This window comes from Sturnira hondurensis, unplaced genomic scaffold, assembly GCF_014824575.4.
Source record: "Sturnira hondurensis isolate 20B ecotype Veracruz unplaced genomic scaffold, ASM1482457v3 Scaffold0020184, whole genome shotgun sequence".
NCBI lineage: Eukaryota > Metazoa > Chordata > Mammalia > Chiroptera > Phyllostomidae > Sturnira > Sturnira hondurensis.
In genome coordinates this window covers 767,445-790,303 of record NW_028092815.1, presented here as the reverse complement: position 1 = coordinate 790,303, position 22,859 = coordinate 767,445, and positions in this window count along the sequence as shown.

The following is a 22,859-nucleotide window of genomic DNA, read 5'->3' as shown; positions in this document are numbered from 1 at the left end:
GAGCACAAGGGTGGCAGCCACCACCAGTGGAGGCTCTGGCTCTCTTCTGCTGGTTGCCGGTGACCTGGAGCCGGCACGTAGGAAGCCAGCTCCCAGCTGATGGGGGGCAGGTGGCTGACAGCCTGTGGTGGGCTGACCCAGCCCTTTGCCAGGGTGGCAGCACTGCTGGGCTGCTTTAAGGCACTGTTATTGGAAAAGACCCTCTGAAGAGTCACACGCCTGCTCTCTGGGCCTGTGGAGCAGGCTCGCTATTTACAGCATGTGCCTACCAAGGCTGAGGATTGTGTGGTGGCCCGTGATGTCACCATGTACATGAGATGATGAAGCGAGGTGTGATCTCACGGTATCTGTACTTCCACAGAGGAGTGCCTGCCTCCCTATGCTGTCATTATTCGGCTCCACCAGACACCTGATTCCTTGAGGGGATACACTGTCCTTTGTCTTTGTGTTTCCTGGTTGAGCCCAGTGCCCAGGGCCTCTCCCCCCAGGTGAGGTGGTACTAAACTCTGATGTGCCTGGTGTCCCTGGAGCTATGCAACTCAGGGGCCCTGAAAGCGGGTGCGTCACAACAATTTTGCAAGAAGGATGGAATTCTGCAGATGTTTATGGAGTTCCTGCTTCTTTTTAGGGACTGTTGTAGTAGGCTCTGGGGTTATGGTTGGACCAAGACCGACAAAACCACTCTTGTGGAGCTTATTAGTGAGAAGAGATGGACTATAAACATGTAAAAAGGAAAAATATATCTTGTCCTGGAAGGCGACAAAGGCAGAGAAGGATAGTAAAGCAGGGGGGACAGGACACGGCAGGGTAGGGTGGGGAGAAGGAGGGATGGCAGGGTGAAGAATGGTGATCCAGGAAGTTCTTACCGAGAGGGTGGTATTCAAAGACTTGAAGGAGAGGGAGGGGCTGTGCACCTGCACGTGATCAGAGGGCTTGCCAGGCGAGGCCTGGGACCAGCTGAGACCTGGTAGGCCTGAGAAAGCTGATGTAAGCTCACAGGGAGGGAGCGGAGTGTGCAAGGGAGAGTAAACATTACCATCAAAGAGATAACTGGGTGCCTGACCCTGCAGGCTTGTGGAGGCCTTGGCTTTCCCTCATTTGGAAGCTATGGGGCAGTTTTGAACCTCCAGAGCCATGCCATGGTAAGCAATTATTCCACCCCCGCCTCCAGGGTCCACGTTCTAATCCCTGGGCCCTAAAACTGTGTGCAGGTGACTACATTAAGGAACTTGAGATAAGGAGGTCATCCTGGATTATTGGCATGGGCCTGATGTGATCCTAAGGATCCCTACAGGAGGGAGGCAGGGAGGCAGAGAGACAGAGATGTGATGACTGCGTTCAGGAGCCCGAGAGTCAGGGGACAGGGGAAGAGGCTGTGGAGCTGCTCTGATGTGGAGGAGAGGCAGCCAGTCAGGGATGATGGTGCCTCCAGAAGCGGGAGAAGGCCAAGACACAGCTCTGCCCCTAGTGCCTCCAGGAGGGAACGGAGCCCCGCCCACCCTCAGGTGTCTTCCAAAGTCCTGAGCAGTTGTTATAGGATAATGAACATGTGTTGTTTTAAGCCGCTGTTTGTGTTGACTGGTGACAGCAACGCCAGGCACAAATGCAGAGGTCAGGATGGTGTTTTGTAGCTCGTGGGCGGGCAGTCCTCTGAATGATTTGGGTGCATGGCTCCACTGGAAAGAACAGAGCTGGTGGATGCCTGGCCTCCTCCCCACTTAGAGGTGGGTGGTGGAGAGGGTGGGTCACAAGGTGAACTGCCAATGATAAAGGGCACTGAGAGGGAGAGTTGCTAGTGCAGACCTGACTGGGGCACCTGCGGGGAAGCCCCCCACCTTTCTGTGAGAGCCGGGGTACCTGGGGAGCTGGGGGACAATTCCACTGCAGAGACAGCACCTTCATAAGGATTTTGCCTGGGCCAGTCTTTTGAGGCCTTTGCATTTCTTGCATGATGATGGTGACAGTAGAGCCGGGCAGGTGCCAGTTGGTGAAGGCAAGGCACAGGATGGCTGAAGCTCTACCTACGCCCAGTGCTGACTCGAGAGAGTCAAGGGCTCTGCCCCCGGGGAGGAGGGAGTGAGGTGGGCAGCTCCTCAGCCTTTCTCAGGACATTGCTACACTTAGGGGGGATTGAAGGAGGGTCTAAGAAAAGCCGGGGCTTGTCTGTTGTGGCCACTGCTCCACTTTAAAGAACTGGACTGTTTAAGTGGGAGAATTCATTCTTCTCATTGCTTCCTGCGCCATCTGCATGGCCTGGACTCCAACTCCATGAGCAGTGGCTCTTTTCATGGGGACAGTGTGCTCTTTTCTTCCGCCCAGCATGTCCCCCTAATGAGACATTAAGTCTTCCTTCCTTCTAGAAACCTTACAAAATCAGTGCAGTGAGAACCACTTCCATGGCCCTGCTGCCTGGGAACTTGGGTGAGCCGGTGTCCCAAATTCTCCACCACGGTGGTTTTCTCAGTGTGGTTTTGACATTAAACATGCCACTATACAGTTACCAAAGTCCACAGTGGACCAACTCCCTGTGTCCTACTGGATTTTTAGAAGTGGGTGAACTTTACAGTACCTTTAACAGAGCCTTTGACTTGCATGCATTTCTACAAAGCATATGCATGCGTCCATCCATCCATTGCTCACTGAGTCCCTAGTTCTGGGCATATCTGTGCTCAGCACCAGGGACACAGCCATGAAGCATACAAGTGTAGTCCTGGCTGATTGACTTCTAATGCATTTGGTCCAATGACATTAACAAAAATTTAATAAAATATTTTGGATATTGGTTATCTCAGAAACAGAAATATAGCTGGAAGGCTAGAAGGGATTTTAACAATCATCTAGTAAAACCCTCTCATTTTACAGATGCCAGAAAAATGTGGGTGACCAGAGGCCCCTCAGCTGGTCAGTGGTCAAAAATCTGAACCCGGTCTTTGTGGAGAGCATTTCTCATTGCACGATGCACCCCTGCCCCAGGTCTAGACTGGTGCCTGTGAGTGGGTCATTGCAAAGCTGGGTGTGCACATCGGCGTCACAGTAGGAACAGAGAATTCAGCGACACTTCTGGTGACAGGAATCTTGGATGAGAGGGAACATTTCCACAGTGGAAACACTCCCTGTCTGTGGTGCATGGTGATATCTTGGAGGGGGGAGTCTGTGGGACATCCCAGGAATATCTCCAGAGGTAGGGAGAGCAGGAGGGTCATTGCAATTGGCCCTGACAAACTTAAGCTGGAATCAAGACTCCTGGATAGTGTAAACAAACCCCTGTGTCCCCCACCCCACAGCCAGGCTGACTCCCAGTGCCTAGAATTGCCCCTCAGGGGCCTTGTCCTCTGTAGTCTCCTTCTGGGCCCCCCACTCTGTCCCCACCTGAGGGGTCTGCTCCTCAGACACAGAGTTTTGCTGGGAACACTATTAACTGGTGGCTGGACTGGCCTATCACACTATACTATCCTCTACTCACTCCTCTTCATTGTCTTTCCTCACTGCTTCCTGACCTTGCTGCCACTCCGTGTGATGTCACAGAGAAGCTGGTATTTGAGTGGTGTGCTGGAGCAGCCTGGAGGGGGTTGAGGATGTCTGTATGGGGACCTGGTAACACATTCACTACGTTCTTACGTTTTGTAATTTTGAAAAATTACAAAATACAGACTTTTAAAGAACATATTAAATAACTTTGTAGAAAAGTTCCGGAAATCCGTAAAGACTCTCAAATGAGAGAGCTGAGCTGGCCACCATAAGGAAGAATAACGTTTTTACACCACGGTGTTGATGCTCATAGTGACCAGAGCCCAATTCACCCTCAGACTTTGTGTGAGTTGTTCAGGTTCCTAGTGGGCACCATTGGCTAGAAACTTTGTTCACACCAGTCAGTGATAAAGGTTTTAAGATCAGTTTTTATGACCATTCAAAAATTTACAACAATTGAATTTATATTTAAAGACTCAAACAGTTCTTCCTCTTGTTTCACTGGCAAAAGTAAGGTTGAAATTTCATGTAATAATTTGAACGGATTTCTCTGGCCTTTTTCATGTAAAGTATTTTTTTAGTTCTCACCCAAGTATTTGTTTACTGATTTTAGAGAGAGAGGAAGGGGAAGAGAGAGAGAGAAATCCATCAGTTGCCTCCTGTATGAACCCTGACCAGGAATGTGCCCTCACTGGGAAGCAAACCCACAACCTTTTGGTGCACAAGACAACACTCCAACCAACTGACCCGTCTGGCCAGGGTTCAAGCATTTTAAAATAATGACTGTGTGTGCACTGTCAGATCAGCTGGTTCACACAGTCCAGACACTCCAGGGCCCATCAGCACGGTGGTGTGTAGACACAGGGTGCGGGCCCTTTGCCTCCAGCTGCCCCTGCCAGCTGCCTCCGTGGTCCGCTCCCCACCACAACCGGCTGCACCTTGGCTACAGGCCATGCCTCTGGGTGATGGGGCACAGGTCCTTCCATGGCCCTTGTTGCCAGGAGCAGGGGCTGCTGGAGCAGGTGTGCCTGTGCCCAGCACCCCCTGGGCCACACTCGAAGCATCGCCCTGAGCAGCATGTGCTGTGTGTCCCATGCCAGAGACTGACTCTGCTGTGCTGGAGCCACCCTGGAGAGGCCCCTCTGTCTTCCGGGCTGGTGCCAGAGCCTCAGGGAGCACCGACCCTGCTGGACCCTGCCTGGGGGCTCTGCTGGGCAGGTTGCTGCTGAGGCAGTTCCCCATCCTCCTGCGCACATTACCTAGCCCTCCAGCACTTTCTCCAGCTGTCTCATTCTGAGCAGATGACACTTTTCTCTGACTCTACAAAGAAAGTTGAGATTATTCCGTGAAAACCCCAATTTCCCTTGATTTGTACCTCCGATCTCCATTTCTCATCTCCCTTTTATTCTTTCCTCCTGTTTTCATTTGCAAATATTTGCGCACCACTCAGTTCATGCTGGACACACCATTGGTGATGGGAGTGTGTGGTGTGGACAGTGGAGAAGGCAGGTCTCTTCTGAAGGGGCTGCAGGGCCTGGCACAGTGAGGACTCAGGGAGACACCTCTCTCCTCTTGCTGTGTCCCCTGACACACTCCCCAAGTCCCCCTTCTTGAAAACTGCTGTTCGCTCACCTTACGCCCATGTTGCTCCTGCTCACTCATCTGACCACGCTGGTCCCCCTGTGGTCTCCCAGCTACTGTGCTGTCTCCAGCCTCACACCACCTGCATCCTGCACTCCCCACATGAGAGAAATTGCTTTCTCAAAGGTTGCCAGAGGCTGAAATGCTGGGTCAATGGCATTCCCTCAGCCCTGCCCTCCCTCTGACTCTGTGGGATCAGACCCTGTGAGCCCTCTATTCCTGCAGCCCCCCATCCCATCCACCTCAGTCACCTCATGGCCCCTCCCCAGCTCAGTTACCCCCACCGTGGCCTCAGCACTGAAGGCAGTGGGAGAGTGGACGGAGCTGACCTGGAAGGCAGGCACTGAGTCTTCTGTGAGCCCACATCCAAAGACTCCTACTCAGTGACTGTCACTTCTTCAGATTGTCTTCATTGGGTTTTACTCCTCAGCAATGCAGGCAGTGAACGCCTTAGTAGAAATGTACTGTGTGTTTAAGAAACAGCAGGGAGCAGGTTAGTGCCCAGATTCTGTTTCTCAGGCCAGTCTTTTAAATGAAAGGAGGCTCTTCAGTGGAGCCAGGGCTGTCCCTCCAGCCTCCCCGGAAGCAGCCGCACCCAGGGTCAGGCACTGAAGGCCCCATGGCGCTCTTGCGGTATCTACTCACCAACAAACACCAGCAGGGCCCACCCAGTCCCTTCCTCTCTTACCCTGGAAATGAGGATTTGTCCCAGAAGTCTGTGCAGAGCTGCTGCTTCTGATCTTTCCATTTTTTTCTCTGACATCCCATCTATCCCAGTGACTTGAGCTTTCTCTTCTCTGCAGTTGAAGTCCTGTTCTTCCCTAGGGTTAACCCAAACTCAGGGCCTGAGAGAAGGGTTACGCTACAGACCACTCATGTGGTGTCAAAGAACCAGGGGTGGGGGCCGGGGGAGGGGGACAAGTGGCCAGGAGTGCTTTTCTGAGGGTACGTTTCTGGGGCAGACGAGGAATCCATCCTACTAGGGCCCTGTGCTGGGTGTGCATCAGCTTTGTCCCTTGAGGACAGACAAGTCAGGCATGGCCTCACGAGGCACTGATGTGCTCACATCCCCGGGGGTTGCAGGCTTCAGAACCATCTTGCATAGGGAACAGAGAAGCACGCAGTCGCCTGAGGGGACAGGCTGGAAAGTGGGTTCAGGGGATGTGGGGTGGGGTGTGCGTGAGCTCTGACACAGTCCTGGTCACCAACGTCAGTGCTTGTTCCCTTGAATGTCTCTGATAGCCTGCAAGCTCCATGTGTCAATAGCTGCAACCCCCACGAGCTGTTGTGAGAGATGGAAGGCTGAGAGGACTCTAAATACAGACTTCTGACAAAGTTTCATATGGGCTAGTGAGTTGCACTCGAACATTGATACTATGCCACATTTTTATAGTGCTGCTCTGTTTTGTTCCTACTATTTCATGTTTTCATATATTAAGAATATGAATATGAGAAATTGCCTGTTATACTTTATCTCTGGGAAGCCATTTCTTCTGTGCCAAGGGCTGGCCCAGCATCTTCTCATGCCAAATTGTTCTAATTCTCTTGAACAAACATGAGACCAGTGCTCTGTGGTTCTGAGGTTCAGCACACTGCACCCTATTTGCATTCTCTGTGCTTAGTCCCATCCCAAAGGATTCAGCTCCCACACACCCTCAGGGTCACACACTCATGTGAGGTGAGGCTCTTGCCTCTTATCTGCCCAGAGCACCTGGGGACTTAACAAATGCTGTTGAATGGGGCTGATGGTGACAGTAACATTTCCCAATGCCTCATCCTTAGGTCAGGGTCTTGGAAGGCCATATCGCAGTGACCACATGTGCCTTCCACAGGAAAAAATGACATTAATGATGATAATTGTTGTCTATGTAACAACAATGACAACAATGATGGCAATTCACATCTGTATAATGACTGTTAATACATGCAATGTCCTTTCATCTGCAAAACCATCACCGAGATAAGGCAAGGCAAGGGGCACATCTAACTATCCTGACTTTATGGATAAGAAGACTAAAGCTCTGAGAAACAGTGACTCATCCATGATCTCCTTTCCAGGAGTCCGATCCAGGTTTCTTGTCTCTTATTCTAGAACTCACTGGATCAGTTGGGGTTCAGCAGAAGAGAAAGAGCTGGTAATGGTAGAGGTGAGGGGTGGCTCTTGGTATGGGCCGGAAGAGCCCAGGTGGGATGAGACCACAGGTCCGACTTGAGTGTGGTCAGTGTGGGCAGAGGAAGCTGTGGTGTCTCAGAGGAAGGGGAGGTGGGCCAAGTCTTTGATGGACGTCAGTTGATAAAGCCCTGGCACCTACCACTGAGCTTCGGGTCCACCAGATGGTGGTGGTGGAGACAGAGGAGAAGGGGCCATTGCAGCCTAGGGCAGATGAGTGTGGCTCCTGGAGGGGGTCCGCGATGGGACATCCTGCCAGACAGGGGCCGCAGAGAGCCTTTGACAGGTGCAAAAGAAACGTTCCCACTACCCTCTCAGGGAGCCGGGGGCCAACACCAGCAGCCACAGCGTGTCTGGTCTGGAGCCCCCCAGTGAGGGCTTCGGCCATCACCATGGGGTCCTGAGTTCAGCAGCTCCTCTAGTTACTGACTTACATCTCCGGGTTGCGGACCCCCCTAATCATGGTTAGTGGCCAGGGGAAAATTACTCAGAACTCTAAAGTGGGACTTCGTCACAGGCAGGAAGTTCATTAAAAGAAGGGATGGGGCAGGCTCAGCAGTGAGATGTGAGGACCACCACATGCAGGCTTTTGTTCGAACTGAAGCCCAGTCTGAGAGCACCCAAAAGTCCCTATGGTCAGCCGGTTTGGAAAGAAGTGGTCTTGTGACTGATTTTCAGCAGGTGAGAGAAAGAAAAACTTTGTATTATCAGAGAGCAAATTTCTAAAAAGCCACTTTCAGAATGCCTAATTTTCCAGTGCCATATTTCAGTGTTGATCCAGGGGAATAAAACATTAGAGACCTTCTTCCTAGTCAGAATGCTGCTTTTCTTCCTCTACTACTGACAGGAAGTGTTCTCTTCTTTGGGGTGGGAGCTCGTGTCCTCATCGAAGGACGCCCAGAGAGGGGACTGGGAGAGAGAAAGCAGTGCCCAGAACTCCCTGGATGCGCACCCACTCAGCTTCCTCTGTGCCAGTGCTCCTCCTTCATGTGTGCCCTCGTTCAGCCCCACAGCCACTCCAGGGGGTGCGAACACAAGTGCAGTGAGGGGGGCACTCACTGGCCTCCGATTCAAGCCTTTTGTTGGAAGCTTCCATGGTTCTCAAGCTCTTCTCCTCTCCCACGTCGGCGTGGACAGGCTTGTCAGAAGCCTCTTCCCAGCAGAGTCCTGGAAGTGCTGGCAGAGGGCTCTCAGCCCTCCCAGAGACAGCGCCCCTGAGAGGCTGGGTGAGAGCGGCGCTAGTCCTCTCATCAGGCAGGCCCAGGCTGCGAAGGGGCAGACTACTGAACTTCAGGGATCCTGTCCAGGTCACCCGTAAGCTGGGGGTGGCAGCACTGCCAGCTCAGCCCGGCCACTGTGTGGATTCAGTGCAGAATGCACATGGGGCTCACTGTGGTGATGGCCATGTTGCAAGGGACCAAGAATTATGTGATACAAAAGTTTCATTGATCCAACAGGCACACCAGCCCCCAAATTTTAGCACCTCAGCCACAGGAATGTGCCACAGCTTCTCATGGTGGCTTCAGCCAGGCAAGTCACGACCTGGTGCTCACTGCCTGTGTGCACAGACACCCAACACGCAGCTTCCAGACCCGCAGACCCATGTGGCAGCACAGGTGCCATGCTTTCTATCTAGCCTTCAGGAGTTGCACTGTCATGGAGGATGGAAGATTAGGTGTGTTCAGCAGCCACCACAAGCAAGACTCCAAGTTGGTTAGCTCCACCCACTTGCAAGCCCTCTTTTTGAGGCTTTTCATCCTCATCTTGTTTCCTTTAAAAATCTCGCTTCAGCCAAGGCTGTGATGGCACCAATGGCATTGCACAGAAGAAAACGAACATCTCCTGCTCTGACTCCAAAGTGACATGGAAGTGAAGGGAACTGATTCACTTGGAATGGCAAATGTAGCTCAGCCCTACGGGAATGCCCACAGGCATGTGTGGCATGCAGGATGCTGAACCCACAGATCCATTCTCCCATGGGAAATCAGGCCTACATTATACCTAGGATGCTTTGTGACTTGCTCTTGCTAAAACTACCTCACCCTGAGTTGAGGCAGAAAATGCTTACTACATGTCTTTAAAGTAAATTCCCGAAGTCCTTGCTAATTCTTCCAAAGATTGGAGTGTAACCAGACCTATTACTCTTATCTTCCCTTGCATTTGCAACATTATTTCCCTTGTTGATCTGTAAGAGGTAATTAGTAACATCCCTTCCGTTGCTATCTGTAAAAAGTAATTACCTAAAGCAAACCTAAGCATAACGAATGAAAACCTTCTTTGATGTATGCTACTAGAAAACCAATAAAAGCCTGTGAAGGCAAGGGTCAGGGTGCTCTTTTCTTGAGAGACTGGCTATGCCATCCCTTTTCCTCCACAGGACTCGGTAGTCCATGTGAATTTGTCTCCTGTCTCATCCAGAGTGCTTCAGACACTGTGGGCCGGTGTCCACGTCACAGAAGAGTTGGGTTCTGCGTGGGAGGAAGTTTTAAGACTATGTTACTTTTTTCTTCATACATATGTAAAATAAAAATATAATAAAAGTCATTGCCTTAGAAGCTCTTTGAACAAATAGAAAAATAAAAATTACATTGTAAGAATGCATTGTGTCCTAGTTTAATTGGCAGTCTTTTCTTTCTTAATAATTAGTATGTAAAATTTAAAAATACAATGTAATGATTGTTATCTTAGATTTAGTGAAATACAATATTAGGTACATCACAAATATTTGTGGTTCCTTTAAGTAGTTCTCATGGCATGGTTGCATGATTGTGCTTTCTTTCCACTGAATGAGTTCAGGTTTGTGTGCCAGTTTCTCTATGGCAGTTAATTCTGCATGTGTTTGGTTAGGCTGTGGTTTCCAGTGGTTTTGTCAAATGCTGATCTGAATGTGGTGGTGGAGGTATTTTGTAGATGGGATTGACATTGACAATTAGCTGACTCTAAAGAAGTATAAGAAAAGTGATTTTCCATAGTGTGGGACTGCAGTGGGGGCTGATTTCATCAGTTGAAGACCTTAAGACCCCAGAATGAGTTTTCCTGCATGAGAAGGAATTCTGCTTCAGTGCTACGGCATCAACTTTTGCCTGAGTTTCCAGGCTGCTGGCTGGCATGCAGACTGTGTCTTGACAGCCCCTGCAGTCACACAGGCCAGTTCCTTAAAAGAAATCTCTTTCTTCCTCTTATTGGCTCTGTTTCTCTGGGGAGCCCAGACTAATATAATCTCTTCACACAGAGTGGGTAGGATTGGAAAGCATGGCCAACAGAAAGCCAAGGGGAAGGACAACCTCACAGAGTTCTGTGGAGAGAGCCTGCCTTTCTCAGCGCCCACTGTTTTTACACGGGCCATCTAGGGGGTGTGTCGACTTGACTCTGTGACTCCCGTTCTGGACCCTGCATCTTTCCCACCATGATGCAACTGGTTTGGGCAGATCCACATGCAGACCCTTCTATCTCAGGTACTTTCTAAAATTCCACCAAAGGGAGCCCACTGCCTTGGGCTGTAGGCACACTTTGCTGCTTGGGGGCCGTCTTTTGATGCCACCCTCATGTCTGTGGCAGCTGTGGGACCTGGAGGGGCTGGGGGTGTGGCTGCTGCCAGTGCAGGCCTGGTGGCGCTGACTCCCTCCTCGCTGCAGCTGGCATCTCGGACACAGTTGCTCTGGGCTTGGAGTGCCCATGGGCAGGAGTCAGTGAACTGTATCAATAGTTTCCCCAGCATAATCCATCATCCCCTCAACGACGCATTTCTGACAGTTAATTAGAATCCATACACGGAGTAATGAACATCATGTTTAGAATTTCAATCTCTTGCTGAACAACAGAACAGACAGCCTGTTGTCCCCTGTCACCCTGCATGTCTTAGGGTTTAGCTTTCCAATGCCGATTTAGCACTCTATGGTCAATAATTCCGCCAAATGATTCCAGAGGGCTTAATGCCATGAAGGGGTGGGACTTCTACCTCCCCATGGGCAGGAGATCTCAGAGTGACAAATGAGAAACTGGCAGTGCCCAAGGCAGCAAAGCTGGGATCTCCCCACAGGGCTGGCCCTCCGGAGCCTGACCACAGGGGTACAGGAAGTAGGAGGGGTCTGAGCCATGACATGTGAGTAAGAAGCTACCTCAGAGAACCCAGTTCAATTCTCTCCTCTTTCAGAGGCTTTACAGAAGATGCCAACATGGCTTCCGCATGCCCAGCCTACTGCGTGCTCTTCTGCCACTGCCCTGGGCTCAAGGCAGTGGTGCACAGCAGTGGGCAGAGGGGGCAATCCCACAGGAGGGCAGCCGGCTGCTTGGCAGATTGAGTCCTTCAGTCCAGTTGCACCCATGGTGACCGGCCCCCCGGAAGCAGCAACTCCTGGAGGACTGTTCCTGGCTTTAGCTGGTGGAGCTTGGCTTCTGTTCCATTGTCACTTTGTGGGTAGCCTGTCCTGCCCCAAGGACCAAGAGTGTGCCTATTGGGTGGGGGCCCCAAGGGCCTGGCTTTGGGACAGTTGGTGTCATTCAACTACTCCGTGTCTGTGGTCCCAAAAGGATGTGTCCTGCTGTGTCCTTGCTTGGCTGGGCGTCCACCCAGTGTGCCCCCTCATTCCAGGCCCCTGCAGAGGCCTCATGGAATTCTCTGGACTCTGGGGTGAGTCCTACGCTTACCGGTTATAGAAACAGGGTCCTACAGTTGGGCTCTCAGAGATGGTTTCCTCATCTCTACAATGGGCATAAAACAGTGTCTACTTTTTAAATTCTAAGAGGAATTAATGAGGCAATCATGTAAAGTCTCAGTATATGTGTCTCTTTGTGCGTGTGTGAGAGATGGAGAGTTCATTTCTGTGATAACTCACATTTATTCTCAGCTTCTCCAACACAGCCAGGAAGCTGCATCCTTGGGAAACACGGCACCTACTCTTCATGCCTGGGGAAGGTGGGTGAGTGGACATATTTCTAGACCTCTTGTTACTTAACACATCCTTTTGCTGACTGAGGGTATCAGAATTAGTTTAAGAAAAGGTCAGTGACAACCAGAATTCACTCTATCCTGGAATTCAGATGTGGGAGAATGGTGCCCTGGTAAGTCATGGGCAGGAAAAGAGCCTATTGTGTGCTGGTCTTGGTGATGCAAATGCTGTAGTAATGGCTGATTGTGAGCTTTTAGCATGGGTCCCTAAACTTGGAGTTCACTAGTAGGTCTCTCTGGGCTCTTAAGGGCTCTCTGAGTGGGTCCTCACCCTTGGGTGGAGGTAGAGAGACCATCAGTGGCATTGAGGCTGCTTGATGGCTGGAGACCAATGGCCCGTTAGGCCCCTCTCACCCCACCCCAGCTGTCGGCGGGTATGAACTGGGGCTGCTGGCTGCCCCAGCTGCTTCCCAAGTCCTCACCCGGCTCAGGGGCCAGCAGCGGTGCTGGTTGTGTTGCTGGCCCCCTGCCACCGCCCCAGCACCTCTGAGGTCCTGCCTGGCTTAGCCTTCATGGTGTCCCTTGCTGGGCGACATTCCACCCACCAGCATCACTGCATTCTCCATCTCCTGCTCTTTCCTAGTCCAAGTCAGGCACAGTGTAGGCATTTCACCAATACCTGTTCAATGACAGACATTGCCAGTCACATGGCACATGCAGGCACAAGCAAGGACAATATGAGATCCAGTCACGTGGCACACTGGGCATGAGCAAGGATAATTAAAGAGCCTTAAAGCTTCCTCTTGCCCAGGTCCTCCAACAGACCGTTGGGGTCTTTGCCTTCATGTCAGCATCGTGGTTCACCCTGCAGGGGCTTGCTCCTCCTCTAGTTCCGAGCGCAGGGCAGCCCCGCGTCTCCACACTCATGGTAAGCTGGGTGTAAAACGATTCTGCCCCCACCCTGCTCCCCGTGGCTGGGGCTGGATTTCCAGCCCCTCCGGCCCCCTAGCCCAGGGCCCACCCGGAGAGGCCTGCCCCTGGCCCTGGGAGGCAGGAGGACACTCTGCACGACTCACAGCCGCAATGCCTCGCGATGGCTTTGTAAATAGACGGGGTGCCTTGCAGGAAGGTCACGGTATCTTCAATGCCAATCTCCCCAAGACAGTGGATACAGATTCCTTTGTTGTAACCACAGTGCATCTTGATCCTCCTGCAGTGGTTAAAGTGTAACCAGACTGCCATTTCATTTCATTTCAGGCCATTTCCAAATTGGGTGGTATGAGGACACCTTGGCATGCCCTGCAGCCTGGGTCCTGTTGTAAGGGACTCTCATCTGCACACTGTGGCTTCTGCTCAGGAACAAGCTCAGATTTGGCTGTGCAGGTTGAGCCTGAACATGGACAACCTCCGTCCCCTTGTCTGCGGCTCTCTCTGGGGAGCCTAGTTTTGCTCTGTGCTTCGGAAGCCTGCTCTTCCATCTTTATGCAGCAGCTCAAATTGCAGCTCAAAAAAGTGCCACCCAGGCCAGGCCCACACACTAAGTGCCAGGAATGACCTGTTTCCAGAAAGCTTCCGCCGCCCCCCATTGCCTTCTGTGGGGGCAACACTCACCTTGCCTTTGATGGTGGCTCCTCCTGGAGAGACGGATGAGTTCCGCCTGTCCCCAGAGTTCCCTGGGGCCCTACTTAAATCGAAGGAGAAAGGCCTGAGGCTGCTTGTTAGCAGAGGTATTTGCAGGTGTGAGCTGGGAGGTGCGAAGAAGGGAAGGCGTGGAAGGGAGAGAAAGGAGTGGTTGGTTGAGAGGCAACCAGGGATCTTCTGAAGCCAGATTGGCGGGCTGGTCCTGTGAGCTGGGCAACCCAGCAGAGTGATTCATCCAAAAGCAGAGAGCCCATCTGTGGGGTGACTGCCTGGCCAGCCCTGGGCCTGCCACACAGCTGGGGGGGGCCTCGTTAACATGTGTGTGTAGGACCACTCAACATTGTCCCTGGAGAAGCCCTGGGAATGCCTTCCCACCCTGCTGGAAGAGAAAGAAATGCAAATATGGCTTATTGAGAGGAAAAGGTTGTCAGTCTAAGGAGCAAAGGGGGCTGGGGCAGGGGCTGAGGGGCTTTTCTTTGTGGAAGAAAAAGTTGCTTTAGGTTATACAAGGTCGTTACAAATCTGCAGTCCCATTGTTTCAAGCGTGGGCCTTGGAGATTTCAAAACAAGGAACAGAGAAAGAGGGTGACCAGTGAACAAAGAGACAGCTGCTGACAGTGCCGTGCATTTCAGAGAAACGATGTTCCCACTGTGGTGAGTTCCACCTGTCCCCAGAGTGCACTGTCCCCATGTGCACATGTGTGAGCCCTCAAACTGTTAGGCTGGAGGGAGACAGGGAGAGTCTGGTTGCCTAGGACTAGGTCACCTGGAGGCACCTATTCCTGAATTGTTACCCACAGTCCAGGACTGAAGCAGGGTCCTGGGGAGTGCTGAGCATGTTATTTATGGAGCTACAGAAGCCTCTCCTCTTTCAAACTGCCTACTCTTGGAGCCACTACAGACCAAGGCTGCCTGATGAAGAAAGGGCTAGGGAAGGGCCCTGGCCCCTGGCGTGCCAGGACACACAACAGGGGTTGGGGAGCAGCTGAGGTGAGCCGGGCAGGAGAAAGCAGAGGCCAAGGACTGCATTTCCTCGAGCCCAGAACTCTTTGAGGGGCTTGTGTGTTCTCCCCTGTGAGCTACTCGGGGCCCAGCACAGGCTGCTGTTGGGTCGGTGCTGGCTGAACGGATGGAGTTCAAACCACAGGCCAGACAAAGAGCAGGCAGAACCTACACAGCCTCCCATACCTGTTCCACCAAGCCTTGGTGAGTGACCTGCTCTAGACCTATTCCCCAAGGGCATCTTGCCACTGTTCCCAATCAGTGTCTAGCACCTGCAGATGTACCTCCTCAGGGTTTCTCAATGCGTTCGCTTCTCTCTGCCTGGCCGTGGTCCAGCCACCACTGTTTCTGGCCTGGTTACTGCAGCAGCCTCCTAGCGGACCTGGAATTCTCATTTGGTTGGTTCATCTGCTCCCCTCCCTCTGCTGTACGTACTTGACTGGCTTCCTACCGTGTGCAGGATAGAGTTCTGGTCCCTTGGTGATCTGAGCTCCAAGTACGTCTCCAATGTCATTCCCATCTCTCTCCACTGCCAAGGCCTCCAGACAAATAGAACTCCTGGTAGGTAGTCCCTGCAAAATGCTGCCCTCTCCACTTCTGGACATGTGCACCTTCTGTTCCCCCTGCCCGTGATTCTCTGATCTGCTTGCTTTGGCCAGCTCCAGCCTCCCAGCGTTGGCCTAGAAGCCAGCTGGCCCAGCACCTATGCAGCATCCCTGCCGGGTGCTCCTGGAGACCGTCTGTGCAGCTCCATTCCAGCCACAAGCTGCTCTCAGGTAACCTGCTTGCACAGCCTTCCCTTCCACGGGCCTGGGAGCTCCTCCAGGGCGAGAGCCATGCTGGCCCCAGGCCCTTGCACTGTGTCTGTCCCAGAATCGACCTCCCAGTACTGTTCTGGCCTGTCTTGATTCTCAGGAGATCCCATACTCTATGATATGCCATCTTCTTGCATCGTAGGAGGAAATGGAAGTGCCACACTGAGTGTATGCCCGATTCTTTTTACTAATAAAATACAGTGGCCTTTGTCCAAGCCACGGGGCTCCATCCTCGGGAAGAGCCAGGACTAATTCTGGATCTGCATCTGCTGCGTGGGGAGCTGTGTCGGCAGTCCTGCTGAGCTGCGCTGGCCCCTGCATTCCTCGGGGCATGCTTGGTGAGGGCCTCTGGAGCACCTTAGGGTTGCCAATGTAATTTGGGGATTATTGAAAAATGCCATAATTTGTTCTGCTTTTGATATTTGATTAAACTCATCTTTTCTCCATTCTTTTTTCTACACTGACTTATATATTGCTGGAAGTAAAACTGCCTGTTTGGAGAATGAGTCTGACACTTTTGACAGCAGCTGTTCTGCTCCTGAGTGATAGTCCCTCCAGACGTGCGCCCAGGTCCTTTCTCTCCCCTCCTAGCTCTGAGAATGCCGCAGCCTGTCATGGAGGCCGGGCAGCTCAGGCCCCTGTCAGCTCATCACAGGCCAGTGAAAGGCCACCCCGGGACGTGTGATCACTTTACCTCCAGTGCTCAGTCATGGGGGCATCCTCCTGAAGATGCATCAGGTGAAAATTAAGGATTCAAATTAAGGAGAAAACTCCACATAAGATACTAACCAAGCAAATGACCATTTGAAGCATCTGTTGGGTGGATGGACACTTAATATTCTTTAGTGCCTTCCTACACACACAGGCAAAGACAACTTTGCTCAGACTTATTTCTCCACCTGCTATCTGACAAGTTTCTCTGGGTCTCCATTTTAAGACCCATTTGATTTCGTAAATGCTCATCGGTGAAACACAAACTGATGCAGCCTAAGAGGGGGGCCCGTGGTACATTTATGGTGCAGTTCTACATCTTTTTACTGGAGTTGGGCCATTTCTGTCTGACACTCGGTGGCCATTTAATCGTCTCTGTGTGCTGTGCTTCCCGTCAGGAGTCTCGCATTCCATCCCTGTTCCATGTGCACATGGGGCTCCCCAGGGTGGATGCGGTGGCTTCCTCCCAGCTCCTCTTCGCCTGTGTTCCCCGAGATTCTGGGAAGGCTGGTGTCGGGCCCAGATCCAGAGGACGAGTGTTCGCCGTGCAAGGAGAGGCTTCTGCTGTTGTGACTAGGAAGCTTGTTACCGCCAGGCCTGGTTTTCCCAGCCTGAAGCCACATTGGTTTCAGAGGGGAAGAGACAGCTCCACCCTCCAGCTTCATCCTTTCACCTCCTGCCAGAATCTTCCTTCCATCTTAGAAGAGTTCAAGCTCACTGGTCCAGTCAGCGATCCCTCTCTGCTTACTTAGGCGTCCCCTCGTTTTGTAACACTGCCTGTGTGGGCTGTAGGGGTCTTTAGAAACAATGCTGGCGGGAAGGAAGGGTGGCCGTGTGTGTGGGGGGGAGTCCCCAGTCACCCGTTACACACCCCGGTCCCTGCCCCCCAGCATCACAGATGCAGTCTGTGCATTGCTCATGCTTCTCCAGGTCTCTCGTTTGCCTATTTCCTGGACGTCCCTGCACGTGGAGGGGTCTTCATAAGTGGGAACACGCAGGAGGAGACTGTGACCTTAGGGACAGGAAAACTAGAGGATAATTAGCTTGAGAAAGGAAACCAAAGGAAGGCAAAAGGCACTGCTTCAGTGGGACGCAAACCTCGGGATTCAAAGGTCTGCTTGGTCCCCAGGCTCTGCTGTGGCTCCACCGTCCCCACACCTCGCTCCCGGAGAGCCTGGAGGGGCCGAAGCTACAGCAATAACTTCAGTAAGCATCCACATTTGAACATGTGTTTCCCAACTGTGAAGTGCTTCTCTTCAGTATATCCTAATTGCTCCTCACATCACCTCAGTGGCACATTCACTGTAACTCCCTCATTGTAGATATGCACAAGGTGGTTTCAGTTTACTCATTCACTTGTTTGAGAAATATTCTCTGAGTGTATGATATACTGCGTAAGTAATGCACCGTAGCTATGCACGGTGCAGCGGGTAAAATGGCACACAGTGTGAGAATAAAATGGACGCCTCATTTAAAGTGGAGTCGGGAAACCAGAAAAGGGAACGCTCACATGCCACCCCACACACACTTCTGACCCATGGAAGGAGACCCTGTGCGTCTCCAACGGGAGCTGACGCTGCTGTACTGCCCCAGCAGCGGGAAGAAGAGACTCCCACCTGCCCGGTCACAGCTCAGCCAGTGCAAAGTCTCTGCTCCAAACCTTCCCGCTCCTAAAGCAGTCTCCTCATCACAACAGCCCACCTCGCACCCACAGAAGAGGGTCACTGCCTCTAGACGTGCATGTGGCCGCCACTAGATGCAGGGTCCCACTTCCCCTTCTTTGCCATTCTCAAAAAAACACGTTTTGCTGGAGCAGTAAAGTGTGTTTCACTAGCTGTCCATTTCTTCAAGGCCAGCATCATTTAGTGGCTCATCCAGGGACCCGTGACGACTCTAAAGTGCTGAGAACACAGCTGTGGGGCCCACAGGGCTGCTTCCTCGTGTTTGAGGTTAGGGCTTCTCCCCAGACTGGAGCTCCTGCTCTCCATGTTTTGCATTCCCCCAGGCTCCATTCGCAATCTAATTTAAGGCTTCATCTTTTTCTGGTTAAGGCCTATTTTGTCCACAAGTGCTTGGCTGGCACTTTGGCCCTGCTGCCAGTGGAGATGCAAAAATTGGTTCCTTTCAGAGAATCACAAGAAAAGCCCCCACAGGGGAGCAATATGGGGTGTGATCGCAAAGTTTATTAAGCTGGAGCAAACACAAAGGCTAGTCCTGGGTTCCACTCAGTTGCTCTGTGGAAAAAGTCCAGCCTCATCTTCCTTAGCCCCAGAGAAGGAGCCAGAAGTTCTATGTCATTCGTTCAGCCCATGTCAAGGCCAAACCCCATTTAGTGTCTGTCCCCATCCAGCCAGTTCAGTCTGTTCCCGGATGCTTTTTGCTGGTGCTGTGCCCAGGCCCGTGCTTGGCGTCCGCATGGCTGCTGGATCCCAGGCAGCTGCTAGGCCTGCATAGTTGCTACAGAGAGAGAAGCACAAGTACACAGGGCCAGTGCACTTTACCGGGTGAGAGAGAGAGAGCAAGAACTTTGTTAAGCTTGAGTTATATTGTCTCAGGCTTGGGAAGAACCAGGTGTCCTTCCAAACAAACCAATCAACTTCCCAGTCTTTTTCAAAGGTTGGTGTTGGGCCCTCCCCAAACCAATCTATTTTCTGATCTTCCAGAGTTCTTTGTCCTTCATCTAGTCTGATCCTTTTTCCAGAGTGGACAGACAGGCCTCTGTGGTCACCACCTTTGTGCCTAGTGCATGTGCCTCCTAGTAGAAGCACCTCCCCCTGCACCACTTGGTTTCTGCCGCACATGCGCTGAGTAGAGGGATTGCCCCTTTCTGCCCTTAGTAGTCCTTGTGCCAGGCCAGCTGGTCTCCTGAGTTGCCAAGTGGAGGATGCAGTGGTCTCCCGAAGTGTGAGAATGAGCCTGTGAATGTTGTAGCTTTCTAGTGAAGCAGGCCCAGTATTGGATTCAGCTCCTTAGTTTATTGTGCTCAATGTCTGATTCCCTTCGCTTGCTGTCTCTATTAATCACCAGCTACCTGTCTGTACTAACAGACTGACTCTTTTGAAATCAGGCTGGCGACTCAGATTGCTCCTGCTGGAATTATGCTGGTATTTGGTTTGTAGGCTGTGTAGGGTTTTTCCCCAGAGGCTTCTCTTATAAAGAGAAATGTTACCTAAAATATTTTGCAAAATGCCTAATATATCTGAAAAATGTTACCTAAATATTTTGAAGGTTCTCCCCCTTCATAATCTTGGCTGATTTATGTTTAGAAACTGTGGTCTCTCTTTATGCAAATTTCTAACTAAATAGATTGGTTTGATCAAAAGTAATTTAGGCTACCAATGGCCATTATGGAGAACTTCTGAATTCTCCCAACTTAATTTTCTTGAAACTAAATTATACAACCATAGCTCTGAAATTGTCAAAACTGAATGAAACGACTATTTTGACTGGTATTTTGAAGTTCCTGAGCAGGAGTGTAAAATTGCCTCCTTGCAAAATAAAAGTTTGAATTAACTGAGGCAAGCAAACCATTAAAGAAAGACAAGGTGGCTTCCGAAACCTCGTGTTCCTTTCTCATAGGCTCTGTGTGTCAGGCTCTACCTCCAGTGCCATCCTCCTCCTCCTCTGAACCTCTTCCTCCTTCTTCCTCCCTTGAACCTATAAAATCCACCTCTTTAAAATCAGGCCCACTGAGGCTCAAAAGGCTAAATCCCTGATTTCTTGTATTCCCCGAGCTAAAGCTATGAACTGTAGTAAAATATTTTCCTACAGTAATAGAGGACCAGCATGGATTGACTGAAGAATTTAGTGTAGTCATTGAAACTTACCAATCTGCTTTCCTGTCTTATGTCTGCTAGTTCATATGCGGGTGGGTGAAGGCCTGGCTTGGCGCTGAAAGGAAACTCCTGTCTGAGAAAGTCCTATGAGGTCTGAGGCTTACAGCTGTGAGGCCAAGCCCCTGACTCGCCACGTCACTGGGCGCAGGCCAGCACTGAGCGACTTCACTGGGCAATTCCTAGGACGCTCCCAAAGTCTGTTGACTGGGCCAAAACTCAGCCTTGCTTCCAAATGAACGCTGAATTTGTTCATGGCTGTTACAATCATCCCCAGATTGTTTAAAAAATCTGGTCTTCCCTCAGAGGTTGATGCAACGTGGGTAGCTTTTAACTCAGTGGTTATCAACCCAGGGAACAGAGACCTTTCTCTTCCACTTAAAAGGACCAGGAGGAAATGGGAGGCCACGCCCACTCCAGATTTGGTCAGCTTAGCAGATCAGCTCACTCACACCGCAGATAAGTCACCTGCAAGAAAAACTGCTAAAATTCTTAATTTGCTGGGACCCCCAGCAAATGAAGGTCCATATGCAAAAACAAAAGCTAGTTTCTGCTGTGATTGCAAACAGCCAGGACATTGGACAGGGGGTTGGCACACACCAAAGTGTGTACTTAGGCGCCAGCAGCCTTCTCCTCAGTCTTTCCACGTTCCCAGTGACAGGGCTTCGAGGGATGCATCAGGGGCCTTCCCCAGCCTTCTGCTTACCAGCCATGAGCAGCCACTCTCCGGCTGGGGACCAGTCCTTCTCTGGTCCCCTAGCAATGGAGCCACCCTCCCAGCTCAGCCCCAGGGTTCCGAGGCAGCTGCCCCCAGGAGCAGTGAACAACCGGAGCAGGTCTCACAGGTCCTACTTCAGCCCTTGAGACTCACCCTCCTCGTCTTCATTCTTCCACACCACTCACTTATTTGGTTGAGACATTTTGTAAAAGTATCATGCTGGAATTTCTCCCAAAAGAAAGGAAAATAATTCCAGAATTTGACAGTAGTAAATAAAAACACAAAATACAAAAATGTGAACTACGATATATGTGAAAATAATATCACGTAAGTGTAGAGGTGAAACCTGTTATGGGGCCATACATAAAAGGGTAGATTAAGTCTTACGGGCGTCCTAGCATTTATTTATGGGGAAGGGAACGTGGCCTGCTGTGGGCGATGTGGGTAGAGCAATGAGGCTAAAGAGTGCTTCTGGGGACTGAGACGGGTGAAGGTTTTGAATGACAGGCTAGGAGAATTGAACTGCGCTTCATAGCAATGGGGAGCCTTACAAGACCTTTGGGCAGGGGGTGGGAGTCATCCGTGCTGGCAGAGTGGGAGGGATGACAGGAAAGGAGGGCCGGGTAAGAGGACAGCCTTGCCTGAGGCCCCTTAGTGGTCAGCAGAGGTGAAGTTAGCACTGAACCCAGAGTCCTTGGTTCTTTCCACTGACCACAGGCTGCCTTGCTCTTAGAAAGTGTCTCATTTTATGAGTGGGAGGATGGAAGTGTGGAGAAGCAAGGGACTCCCTGCTAGTCACCCTGGGGTCAGCACCAGTGAGGTGGGTGTGCCCAGCCCAGTATGGACACACAGCCAGTATGATACAGAGAGGGGCATGGAAGACCCCCAGGGCCTCCTCACTTGGAGGTCTCGTTGTCCTGGGCCTGCCGGCTATCAAGTGTTCTGTAGGTATCCACTTAAGAATCCACTTTCCCAGAGGGCCCCCGAAGGCAATGAGATACCAAGGGCTTTCCTCCTGCTCCTGTCCCCTCCTCACAGCAGGGCCTGGGTCTGCCACTGCCCTGGGGAAGAGAGGAAGGCAGGGCCTGGGGCTGCAGGAGCTCTGGCCCTGCGGGCGGCTGCTCTTGTCCTCTCTTTGTCAGGTCTGAATTCTCTGAAGTGACAGCTTTGACTTCGGATATCTCTCTTTAATTGAGTCTTTGTCACTTCATCGAAGGCAATTTACACATCCAATAATAGGCATAGGTAATGGGACAAGATGGGAAAGCAGTGGGTACAGAGACGCCTGGAGGTGGATTCAGGATGCTTTGCTGTCCCGTCCCACTGCCCTGTGGTTCACGGTGGGATGTCTGAGGGCTCCTTCTCACTCCCCAAACATCTTCTAAACTCCAGCTTGTAAGGAGGGAAGGGATATAATAATAGGTGATGCACAGTCTTTGTTTCTGAGGAGCTTCCAATCTGTCTAAGGACTGACCTCCTATTCAATTCCAACTTTGAAGTGCACAGGAGGTCGGTCATAAGAGGGCTTCTGTGCTCGGGGACCAGGGAACTGAACAACCCCCCTCAATGTCTGTTTGTTTGGTTTAAGTCAACCATCTGTGCTGGGCACCAGTTTCTGGGTAGCACAGAGGTACCATGGGCTGGACATGTTGAGGAGAGGCCACAAAGATCATGAAACACCAGCTGACCTCTATCTCTGTGTTCTCACTTTTTCATTCATGCATTCAACAGATACCTGTGGTATTTTCTCACCCTTGTCCTCCAGAATTTAAGCCTGGGAGCTGTGAGAGCACCCTTGGGGCCCATGCCTGCGAGGGTCCACACCAGCTCTGGGCATGTGCCACAGCAGCTGTGGAGCAATTGAAGACCCTTTGTTCTTTATTTGTGGTATATTCATATACACACACATACAATATAGAGGGTGGGGCAAAGTGGGTTTGTAATTGTTCGTGTGGAAAGTAACCTAGTAATA